The sequence below is a fragment of the Globicephala melas genome, chromosome 8 (assembly GCF_963455315.2).
Source record: "Globicephala melas chromosome 8, mGloMel1.2, whole genome shotgun sequence".
NCBI classification, from domain to species: Eukaryota; Metazoa; Chordata; class Mammalia; order Artiodactyla; family Delphinidae; genus Globicephala; species Globicephala melas.
This window is the reverse complement of record NC_083321.1, coordinates 94,877,185-94,888,912: the sequence shown is the minus strand read 5'-3', so window position 1 is coordinate 94,888,912 and position 11,728 is coordinate 94,877,185.

Here is an 11,728-nt window from a genome sequence, read left to right as displayed (position 1 = left end):
AGCAAATTACTTGTTAACGTACATTGCAGTCACTGTATTTCCTGTCCCAGGCTGTTTACACTGCAAGCCCTTCGCTGGCTGTGTAATGAAAGGGTTTTCCTCTTCTGAAGGAATTTCAGGTGTCATCTAACAGGGAGCAAAAGGAAGTGGGGGCCTTCCTCACACTTCTGAGATCCCAGCCAAGGAGGGATGAAAGACAAACACGTATCAAGTATTTATTACGTGCCAGGCTCTGGGCTAAGCACTTTGTCCACAGCACCTTTGTTTATCTCTCACAACCCCTTAAGACTAAAATACTACTATTTTTACTTTACAGGTAAGAAAATTAATTTATCTGAAATTGCAAAGCTTTGAAGTGGTAGATTTAGGACTTGGACCTAGACCTGTCTGATTCCCAAACTCATGCTTTTCCCACTGAGAAAAACCCAGTCCTGCCTGAAATCCCTGCTGAAGCCACCTCCTCCAATGCAGCCTCAGCAATGTCACTCTATGACAATCGCTGATTTGCCTCCCTGCTTGCCCTGTACCAGACAACCAGCCCTGTAAGGACATGGACTGTGTTAAATTCATCTTCGTATTCCCAACCATCAACACAGTTTGCCTGGTTCACGGAAGCTGAATGGTTAATGGTCAAAGAATAATTTCTGTCTTAAAGATAAAATCATGACTCTCACGTACAAATATAAAATCAATCTGTATCAAAAATCTTATTTCACTCATTAATTAGTGAGGGAACCACCGATGTTACAACTCGTTCAAAGGAAAACTCAAAGAACCTCAAATATGTATGTCTTTGTCTCCTCGGGCTGTCATAACAAAATACCACAGGCTGGGTGGCTTAAACAACAGAAATTTATTTCCCATAGTTTGGAGGCTGGAAGCCCAAAATCAGGATGCCAGCAGGGTCCTTCCTGGTGAGAGCTCTCTTTCTGTCTTGTAGGCCGCTGCCTTCTCACTATGCCCTCAAGTGGCTTTTCCTTGGTATGTGCCTGTGCAGGGAAGGGGGAGAGAGAGTGAGGTCTCTGGTATCTCTTCTTAAGAGGACGCTAATCCTATGGATCAGAGCCCCACCCTATGACCTCACTTAGCCTTAATTACTTCCTTAGAGTCTGCATCTCCAAATACAGCCACACTGGAGGTTGGGCTTCAACATATGAATTGGGGGTGGGGCGGGGGTGGGGCGGGGGTGGGGGGGGCCCACAAACATTCAGTCCATAACAACAAGCAAATAAGGAACGCTGGCATGAATTTACAGATAGATGTAAAATGGGTCTATCCACAGGCAATAACCAATTGCATTCCACTGAACACAATTCAATGACATTTTTAAAGACAGCAAGCCTTTGCATTATTATCGGTTTTCTACCACTTGCAGAGCTGTAAAATAGCTCAAAGACAATGAAAGGTTGAACAAAAACAAGAATATTCTAGTCAGGACACCTAATTATCTTTTTGGTCCATTTCAGCCTTTCACAGTGTTTCCCTGTAGAATGAATCAATAAAAGCAGTTGTCTGGGCTGCCACAGGAATTGTCCAGTCCCCCAGCCATCCCCTTATTCTGTCTCTCTTGGATTGCATTTTCGCACATGTCTTTTATCACCCTATTTCCACCAGACAAGGGGTGGCCCCACAGCCTGTCCCCTGGGCCTTTCAACTGCCAATCAACTCCCACTCACAGTGACACTAACATCCCAGACTCACAACTACAGCTGCCTGTGGAATATCTCCTTTGTCTAGACTGGAGAAAGTAGGTTGCATCACAATGTACTAAAAGGCAGAGGGCCTCTCACATCAAACAGCCAACATCAAGGGCACAGGTGGGCTGGGGAGATGAGGGTCCTGCAATGCTCGGATTTCCTAGCCACTCACATTTGCATTGGCCCATGGAAGATCTCCATAGCCCAGGAAAGAGATGCATTACACAGTCATACAGGAAAGGGGCATCCCCGGGTCACTCAGGCCCCAAGGGCTCCTTTACCAGCTGGGCACTTTGAAAAGTTTCAGGTCTTTGCCAGAAACTGCATCTGACAGAGGACTGAGAATGTAAGAAAAGACCGGGGATGTGGAGAAGGCTTCTGCTGGAAAATCAATGGAAAGCAAACCCTGGGATGTCTAAATGCCAAGTGGAGCCCAGCTAGCTCATTGAGAAATTCAGCCTTGACTTCAGATCCTCTGGAAATCCAACCTTTGCTCTGGGAAAACAATTTCTGATTCCTTTCTCTGCCTTCCTTTTACAAAGGTCAAGTTCTATCTGCAAAATGGAATTTGTGGTGCAAGTCCATGGTGTTTATCACTAGAATAGTCCATGCAAACTGGACAAGGCCCACAACAGCAGTTGACAGCCTCACATCTCTAGCCTGGACTAGCAACAGCCTATAACCAGTTTGCTGGTTAGCTCGTGCTGTTAGCTTAGTCAGCTCAGGCTGTTATAATGGTGTACCATAGACTGGGTGGCTTACAAACAACAGAAATTTCTTTCTTACTATTCAGGAAGCTAGAAGTCAGAGATCAGGGTACTAGCAGGGTTGGGTTCTGATGAGACCTTCTTCCAGGTTGCAGACTTCTTATTGTATCTTCAAATGGTGGAAAAGAGAGTGAAAGCGCTCCCTTGGGGTCTCCTTTATATAGGCACTAATCCCATTCATGAGGGCTCCATCCTCATGACCTAATTACCTCCCAAAGGCCTAGCCTTCTAACACCATCACATTGGGTGTTAGAATTTCAAATATGGATTCAAGGGGGACACAAACATTCGGTCCATTGCAGTGACCTCCAGTCTCACCCCTCCAGCTCATCTCATACAGGCACCAGAGTTACTTTCTAGATATATTTGCCCGTATCATTTTCCTGCCTAAAACTTTTTGATGGCTTCCAATCGCCTATAGGATAAGGCCAGTGATGTTCAAGGCACTCCACAGCCCTGCTCAGTTCCCCACCCTCCTCTCTCATCATCACTTCCTGATCCCCACCTTATGCTCCAGCATCACGAACTCCTAGTAGTTCTCTATTCATCCCAGGGCATTTCTCCAGGCCTTTACTCATGATGTTTCCTCTGCCTGGAATACCCATCTTACATCCTTTCCCTTACCAACTCCTATCCCCCTAGGAGGCTTGGTTCAAATGTCCTCCTTCCCCCTCCTCCTACTCTCCCTCCCCCTGTCATGAGCTCTGTGCTCCAACATGCCCTTCACTCCATCACTCCTCTTAGTGTGTCTGCTCCCCCTTCCACTAGACAATGAACTCCTTCACAGCTGGAATCATTTCTTGTACTACGTTAAATAGTCTCCCCGCAAAATTCAAGCCCACCCGGAGCCTGTGAACCTGACATTATTTGGAAATAGGGTCTTTGCAGATGCAATTAGTTAAGATGAGGTCATACTGGAGTAGGATGGATTCTAAATGCAATGTGACTGGTGTCCTTTTAAGAAGAGGGAAATTTGGAAACAGACACCCAAGAGAATGCCATGTGAAGACAGAGACAGACTGGAGTGATGACTCTACAAACCAAGGAGTACCGTGCATTGTCAGAAGCCACCAGGAGTTAGGAGAGAGGCATGGAACAGAGTTTCCTCTTGAACCTCAGAGGGAGCATGATGCTGCTGTCACCTCAATGATGGGCTCCTAGCCTCCAGAACTGTGAAAGAGTGCATTTCTATTGTTTTAAGCCGCCTAGTTGGTGGTACTTTGTTACTGCGGCCCTAGGGAAGTAACAGATTTCTTATTAAGGTCCCTAGCATGGTGTTTGGTTCACCAGTATGTGGTCAGTAAATGTTGAAAGAAAGAATGAATGAATGAATGAATGATCCTACAGTACTACTATCTGCCTCACTCCCTGGTCTCAAGGAGCAGCCAAGGGAGGGAAGAGGGACTCAGGGCTAGAGGACTCATTCTGACCAAGGGAGGCAGGCTTAGTCAGCACATCTTTATTGAGTACTTACCATGTGCAAAGACTCTACAAGGTATAGTGAATCAGACAGGGCTCCCATGCTGACAGAAATGCCCTAAAACCACAGATAATTCAGCCAGTACCCATGGGTGGATCTGCCTTACAAGCAAGTCTAGGTGATGCTCCCATCAGTGTGGGTGACTGGAGCAGAGCAGCTGAAGGAAGTGAAGATGTGGAGTTTGCAGAGGAGAGGCTTTTAAGGACAGAGACTCCGAATATGAGACAGACATCGTGGATAAGAAATGTCTTTACTGTGGCTGCAAGACCGGATATTTGAAATTCACAGAGAAACAAATTAAGGGTCAGTCTAAGACAGAACTTTCTAATACAAGGAGAAGGGAACGAACAATGTTGAATGCCTGCTCTGTGCCAAAAAACCAAATCTGGTTTATTCATACAATGGAATATTATTCAGCCATAACAAGGAATGAAGTACGACACACGGTACAACACAGATGAACCTTGAAAACACGATGCTAAGTGAAAGAAGCCATGCAAAAGGCCACAGGTTATATGATTCCATTTAAATAAAATAGGCAGAATAGGCAAATCTACAGAAATGGAAAGTTGATTAGTGACTGCCTAGGAATAGAGGTGTTGAGGGGATATAGAGAGTGACTGCCAATGGGCACCAGGTTTCCTTCTTTTTGGGGTGATAAAAATGTTCTAAAATTGATTGTGGTGATGGCTCAGCAATTCTGCGAAATTACTAAAAATCACTGAATTGTATACTTGAAAATATTGAATTTTATGGTATGTGAATTATGTGTCAGTTTTTTAAAAATAAGCCCTTAAAAACCATTCAGGGGGCTTCCCTGGTGGCGCAGTGGTTGGGAGTCTGCCTGCCGATGCAGGGGACACGGGTTCGTGCCCCGGTCTGGGAGGATCCCACATGCTGCGGAGCGGCTGAGCCCGTGAGCCATGGCCGCTGAGCCTGAGCGTCCAGAGCCTGTGCTCCACAATGGGAGAGGCCACAACAGTGAGAGGCCCGAGTACCGCAAAAAAAAAACAAACCATTAAGCCATGGTTTTAAGCTGGGAAGTGATATTTTTTGTCTGCATTTTAGAAAGAAGGTGCTCTGGCCATGGGGTAGAAAAACAAAGTAGAAGCAGAGAAGTCCCGACAGTTCTGAGGCTGTTACAGAGTCTTGGTGAGAGATCATGGTGACGCAAACAAAGGAAGTAGCAGTGCAGATGGTGAGGAATGGTCAGATCCAAGAAGCATTTAGGATGGATGTAGCAGCTTTAAACATATAGTCATAATTGAGATATGCAGAAGTGTGAATTTCTTTACCTCTCTATAACTGAATTCAATTTCGTTCTTGCAGTGGTTTTAAAAATGTCCTCAAAATATTTTGACAGTCATTTCGTCAGAAGGTGGAGTCTAATTCCCCTCTCCTTGAACATGGACCAAATTTAGTGACTCACTTCTAACTAATAGAATGTGGCAGAAGTGAAGCTAAATAACTTCCAAAGCAAGATAATATAAAAGATTTCTCTCTCTCTCTCTCTCTCTCTCTCACTGCTCTCTCTCTCTCTCTCTCTCTCTCTCTCTCTCACTGCTCGTTCTGGGGAAAGGCAGCACCATGCCATGAGGACACTGAAGCATCCCTGTGAAGATGCCCACATGGACAGGAATGAACTCTCCCATCACCGGTCAGCACCAACTTGCCAGCTGTGCAAGTGCATCATCTTAGAAGCAGATCCTCAGACCCAGTGAAGCCCTCAGATAACTGCAGCCCTGAGCCTTCGGGTTTTCTAGCTGTGGCCACATGGAGCAGAGACGTGCTGTCATTGCTGTGTCTCCACTGAGTGCCTGACCCACTGAACCTTGTGAGAGAGAATAAAAGTGATTGCTGTTCTAAGCCCTTAAGTTTTGAGATCATTTGTTATGCAGCAGTAAATAACCAATATGGTTCTGAAGCCCAATGTCTACTGAGAGCAAAGAAGTTTTAACCTTGCCAAGTAAAGGTAATTGAGACACTTCCCTTTGAAAACCTAAGTCTCTTTGGGGTCAACACGCAGCAGATTCCAGATTTAAACTCGCTATCAGGGCTTCTGGTTTTCTCTACCGTTACCTCCTCCCCAGGATGCCTCGTACATGGCAGGGGTTTAAGGTAACATCATGGCCCTGAGCAAGGGCTCCCCTGTCCTCCCCTGAGGGCTAGCTTGTCCTCTCTGGTCCTTGGGCATTGATTTCTGCCTTTGCTGCATCTGCCACTGAAGTGGCTATGGGCCAGGTGACCTGTATGATCTGTCCCCTGGATGAGTCCACTCTATGTAGTTGTACAGAGCTTCATCCAGGAGGTCTGCCAAGGGGGTGAATGGGAACTGAAATCCCAGGAGGAGGAATTTTGTTTCAGTTTCTAGAATTCACCCTCTCCAAATTGAAACAAGATATTAAAGTTTTAATAGAGGAAAGATCCAACCCAGCTCTTGCACAACCTTGTCTCACTCACCTCACTGTAATCCCAACCCTTGTTCCAATAAAACTTTATTTATAAAACCAGGCAGCCATGATTGCCAATTTGATTTTTATTTTTTTTTAAGTGCTACAGTAAAATAATATTTATCTTGATTATTGGGTTGCTCCCCTCCTGCTAGCCCTGACTTGTCCCACCAGCCCTCATCTCTCAGATTGGGGGCCACTCTGGATTTCCTCGTTTCCAGCCACAGGCCAGGAACCAAAAGGGTAGCAGGGGAAGGCTGCTGCCAGAGGCAGTATCTCAGGCCTCTCTCTTACGCTCTGCAGCGTCCACCCGCTGCTGGTGCAGGACATTCTGGGAGTTCCAGAGGGAAGCAGGGCACAAATTGCCTTGGGCTTGGCAGACCCCCTGGGTGGTCTCCATCACCCCCTGCCGATGCAGGGGACACGGGTTCACGCCCCAGTCTGGGAAGATCCCACATGCCGCGGAGCGGCCGGGCCCGTGAGCCATGGCCGCTGAGCCTGCGCGTCCGGAGCCTGTGCTCCGCAACGGGAGAGACCACAACAGAGAGAGGCCCGTTTACCGCAAAAAAAAAAAAAAAAAACTCCAGCTCTCTCCCTCTTTGGGCTCCCCAGCTTCCCGAGGAGGAGCACCTCCACATGTGGTACAGCAACTACCCTCAAGCCCCTAATCTGTGGTTACTGTTTTTTCATTCATACATTCATTTGGCCATTTATTTCACAGTCAGTCCTCGATCTCAACTATGTGTCAAGCATTTGCTAACTTCTAGAGATACAGAGAAATTTCAGCACTCGTGGGTCAAACAATAAGAGGGACCAACATTTACAATTACTAAAGTCATGCATGTAGGGACTTCCCTGGTGGTGCAGTGGTTAAGAATCCTCCTGCCAATGCAAGGGACACGGGTTCGAGCCCTGGTCTGGGAATATCCCACATGCCGCGGAGCAACTAAGCCCGTGCGCCACAACTACTGAGCATGCGCTCTAGAGCCCGCAAGCCACAACTACTGAGCCCACGTGCCACAACTACTGAAGCCTGCATCCTAGAGCCCGTGCTCCGCAACAAGAGAAGCCACGACAATGAGAAGCCCGTGCACTGCAACGAAGAATAACCCCTGCTCACCACAACTAGAGAAAGCCTGCACACAGCAATGAAGACCCAACACAGCCAAAAATTTTAAAAATAATAAGTAAATAATTTTTTTTAAAAGTCATGCATGTATGTAAAGTGCAAAAGTCACTTTATAAGTATGCTCAGGTTTAGTTGTAGCAGGGAAGAGAAAATGATTACCTCTCCCCAGAAGCCTCAGGACAAGGGAGGTTGGAGCTCCCCAAGCTGACAAAGAACCTGGAGGAGTAGCAGTAGTGGAAATAGAAGTAACAGGGTTGATTTAAAGAGAGAGAGAGAGAGGCCTGTTATAGGGCATAGTATTAGGCAATTGACATGAGTTCATCTGTCACCTAGGGACAATCGTAATACCCTTTTATGAGGTTGTTAAGAGCATTAAATGAGATACATCAAACTCGGCACAATGCCTAGCCCACAGTAAGCGACTGTGTAAGCACAACGTTAACTACTATTAGCCATTCAATCTTCAGTCTAATATAAGCGACTGTGTAAGCACAACGTTAACTACTATTAGCCATTCAATCTTCAGTCTAACATGAGAAGCATTGCATGAGAATACAAGTTTAGTTGCATGGATAGATTTTCGAACATGGAGAAGGTTAATTCAATCAACAGTTAAGCATCTACAACATCCCTAGATACTCTGTGGTTAACTTTAAATAATTAAATGACCAATCCTGAGTTTAAGCTAAGCCTTTCTGGAGTTTAAAGCTAAATGGTTCCTCTCTTAAGCTCTAGATCTTGCCAGTCAAAATCGCTTTGCTCATAGACTATTGTTATCTGCGTCTGAAAAATCCATTCGGCAACTCAGTTGATGTCTTTGTTCTAGGCTGTAGGCACCCTCCCCAGAGGCATCGATGCCACTGACTCAGTGGGTGCAGGCTACCCAGTGTAGGGGAGCAAAACCTGCCATCCCAAAGTGTCTCTTTGGCCTGTGGATTATTTCAAGCTGAAACAATCAAGGTCCAAAAGACTCAGAAACCTTGACCTTCTCCCTAACTGCCTGAAGGATTTAGATGGAGGGCCTGTTACAGGAATAGAGATATCACCAGAGAAATTTGGGCTGGGGTTGCGGGAAGACAGAGATCAGAGACCACTCTGTGTCCTATTGTCTCTGCAGGGCCCAGCCAACATTTGTTTACCAAACATTTGCTTTTCCATTTCCTTCCTCTCCTTTGAGGTCCCAAACCACTACCCCCAACACCCTCTTTTGTCTTTAGCTGAAGACGGTATTTAAGGTGAGGGTTTCAGCCATTTTGGTGAGCCACTCAGTGTTTCTGGGTCTCTCCCATGTATACATGTTATTAAAATTTTGCTTTATTTTCTCCTGTTAATCTGTCTCACATCAATTTAATTCTTAGAACAGCCAGAAACCTAGATGGGTAGAGGAAAAAAATCTTCCTCCCCACCACCGGCAATAGGAAACATTGGTCTAATATTTCAAAACCATTATTCAGCCCCTTAGGAAACTGGCAAGATTTAGGGATGAGGCTTGGTTAGAGAAGGGGTGAGAGAAGGCTTAGACCCAAGGGGCTTAATTTACAGAAAGGTTTGTCTTTGGGGGGACTTTTTTGTTCCTCCCAGGAGGGAATAGGACATCCTGCTAAACTATTCCACTTTGTGGGAGGTGGGAGAGCATATATAATATTTACTGAGGCACCTACTCTGTGCCAGGCTCTGTTCAAAGGGGCCTCCCAAGGACTGGGGCAGCTCTGCTTCTGTGACTTCCACCTGAGGCACTTCCTGGGGATCTCATGGGGGTAGAATTGTCCCAGCTCTTGGGAGGTTAGCGTGAGCTTATCGTGTGATTGGGAATTTAGAAAAGTGAGCCTATACTTCCACCAGGATTCCTAGCATTCGAAACCTGCCCTTTGGACACTGATTCTGCTGTTTGTGTTTTCTATTCCTATTTTCTATCTTTCGAATACAGTGAAATTTGAAAATACCAGCCTGGTTTTCGCCATGTTCAGAGAACCAAAGAAAGGATTTAATTTCAGCCTGAGTTGAAATTAAAAAAAGAAAAGCTGTCCCCTCTCTCTTGGGGGAGGTGGAGAGGGGGCTGGTCCCCAAGGGGATGTGAGGTCCCAGGGAGGAATCTCAGCTACTGGGGAGGCCTCAGGAGATGGAGAGAGGCTGGGCTTCCGATTGCCCTGGTGTCCCTGTCCCCCCACCCCGAGCGGTTCGGCTGCCGTTCCCTTCCTGCCCTGGGGGACCCATGAGAGCCCCTTCCCTGCCCTCTCAGTATCTCCCTTGTCACTTGAGCTAGTCTGAGAGGCTAGTCACCATCTTAGCTCAAAGGGGTGATTCTAAGAGTGAGAATTATTCTGGACTAAGAGAGAAACACCCCCCCCCCCGCAAAAAACACCCTCAGAAGCTCCCGATCCTGTCTTCCACACAGCAGGCCACTTAGGCCTTTGTTCGTTCCACAAATATCTATTAAGTGCTTCCTGTGTCCCAGGCACCAGGCATAAGAACGAATAAATAAAGACACAGCTCCTGCCTTGAGGACCCTCCTTCTGACGGGGATGCAGATGGGTAAAAAGGCCGGGTGAGCATCACCGGGGAAAGCAGCAAGAGCCCCAGTTCTGGAATTCCCTCCTCCGAGGACCAGTTAGGCCCGTTAACATTAACTGTGAGAGAGGGCCAGCCCAGTGCACGGGGCTCCAGACGAAGGCGGTGGCCCTCGACCAGCCTCAGGGTACCAGCTCAGCTTCACAGCACCCTGCACCCACGATGAGCAGCAGGGCCGAGTCATGGCGCTCTTCCCATAGGCCAGGGCCAGGGAAACAGCTGGGAGGAAAAGGCCAAAGTAAACCTGCTCCCGAGACACAGAGAGTCCATGAACTTGACTTGGTCGGACCTGGGCTCCAACCTCCACCCTCTGCTCAGATCCGGAGGGACGGGGCCCCTCTTCCCATCGTTCGGGGAAGCTCCAGGCAAACACAGAGGGTGATCCGGGATGGCCCAGACCCCTGAGTTCCTGGCTCCCCTGTCTACCTAGACCAAAGATAGGGAGGCGGGAGACCCATCAGGCTGTGAACCACCCAGCACCAAGGCCTCCGTCTCACCAGGCAGGACCCAGGCTCCAAACGCCCCCACCTCCCACCCTCCCCTTTCCAACGTAGGGACCAGGGGCACCTGGAGCCAGCCAACCTCCTCTCCCTCCATCTCCCACCCAGCCTGCAGTGACAGTGCTACCCTGGACTCAGTCCTACGTTCCTGGAAAGCATCCATGGTTCAGTAATCCCCTGCCCTTTCATGTGCCAGGAAAAGGCTCACTGCAGAGAACCTCACTTTCCCAGATGACTTAGATCAGACTCGAAGATGACTCCCTTGTTCACCTATGACAGTGCCAGAGACCCTGCAAATGCCCACTGTCTGTGAGAGATGATAGCCCAACCATCTGTCCCCACTGGCCAGTCTGGATGAAATGCCCACTAACTTGACGAAACTTCAGTCAGGCTGCTCTCCCCTGAACTTTGACCCACCCCCCGCCTGAGCCCACATAGGGTTCAAAACAACCCCTCCTTAGCGACCCCTCCCAGGAATCCGGGCTGACTGCAGGGAAAAGTGTTCCCTGATCAACTGTCCCTTCAGGCCACCTGCTCATCCCACCCCCGACCCCAGACACCTGATTTCTTCTAGCCTTGTTTACTTTTCTCTGTTAAAAAAAAGCCCTTTTTGTCTTATCTTTGAGATGCTGACGTCCTATAGCAATTGTCTTTTTGAATAAAATCTCTTCCTCACCTAAACCCAATTTGTTCTTTATTTGACACCAGCCCAGGAACAAAGACCGTTCCCACTTGACATCGCCTCTCACAGGCCAGCACCTCAGTGACCTCCACGTGACTTTTGTGCCTTACCAGCTCTGCAGGTCACCCGGTTAACAGTGAATGGGTGGGAACTCCCCTTTCTCTGCTCCCAACTACTTCAGGATTGTCTGGTCAAAGGCTTTCTGGTTAGTAACAAAAGCAAGCGTATCTTAGACGTTGATTATGTGCTGACCACTGTGCTAAGTACTTCACAGGCATTTTCTTGACCCTTGTGAGCCGGGCACTGTTACTGCCCCCACTTCTCAGATATGGAAATACACGTTCAGAGATGTGTGTAGAAAATAGGGTACAGGAATGAGGACAGAACCATTCAGCCACAGGACGGCAGACTCATGGGTACACCCCATGAGCCCTAAAATATCATCGTTTTCTCCT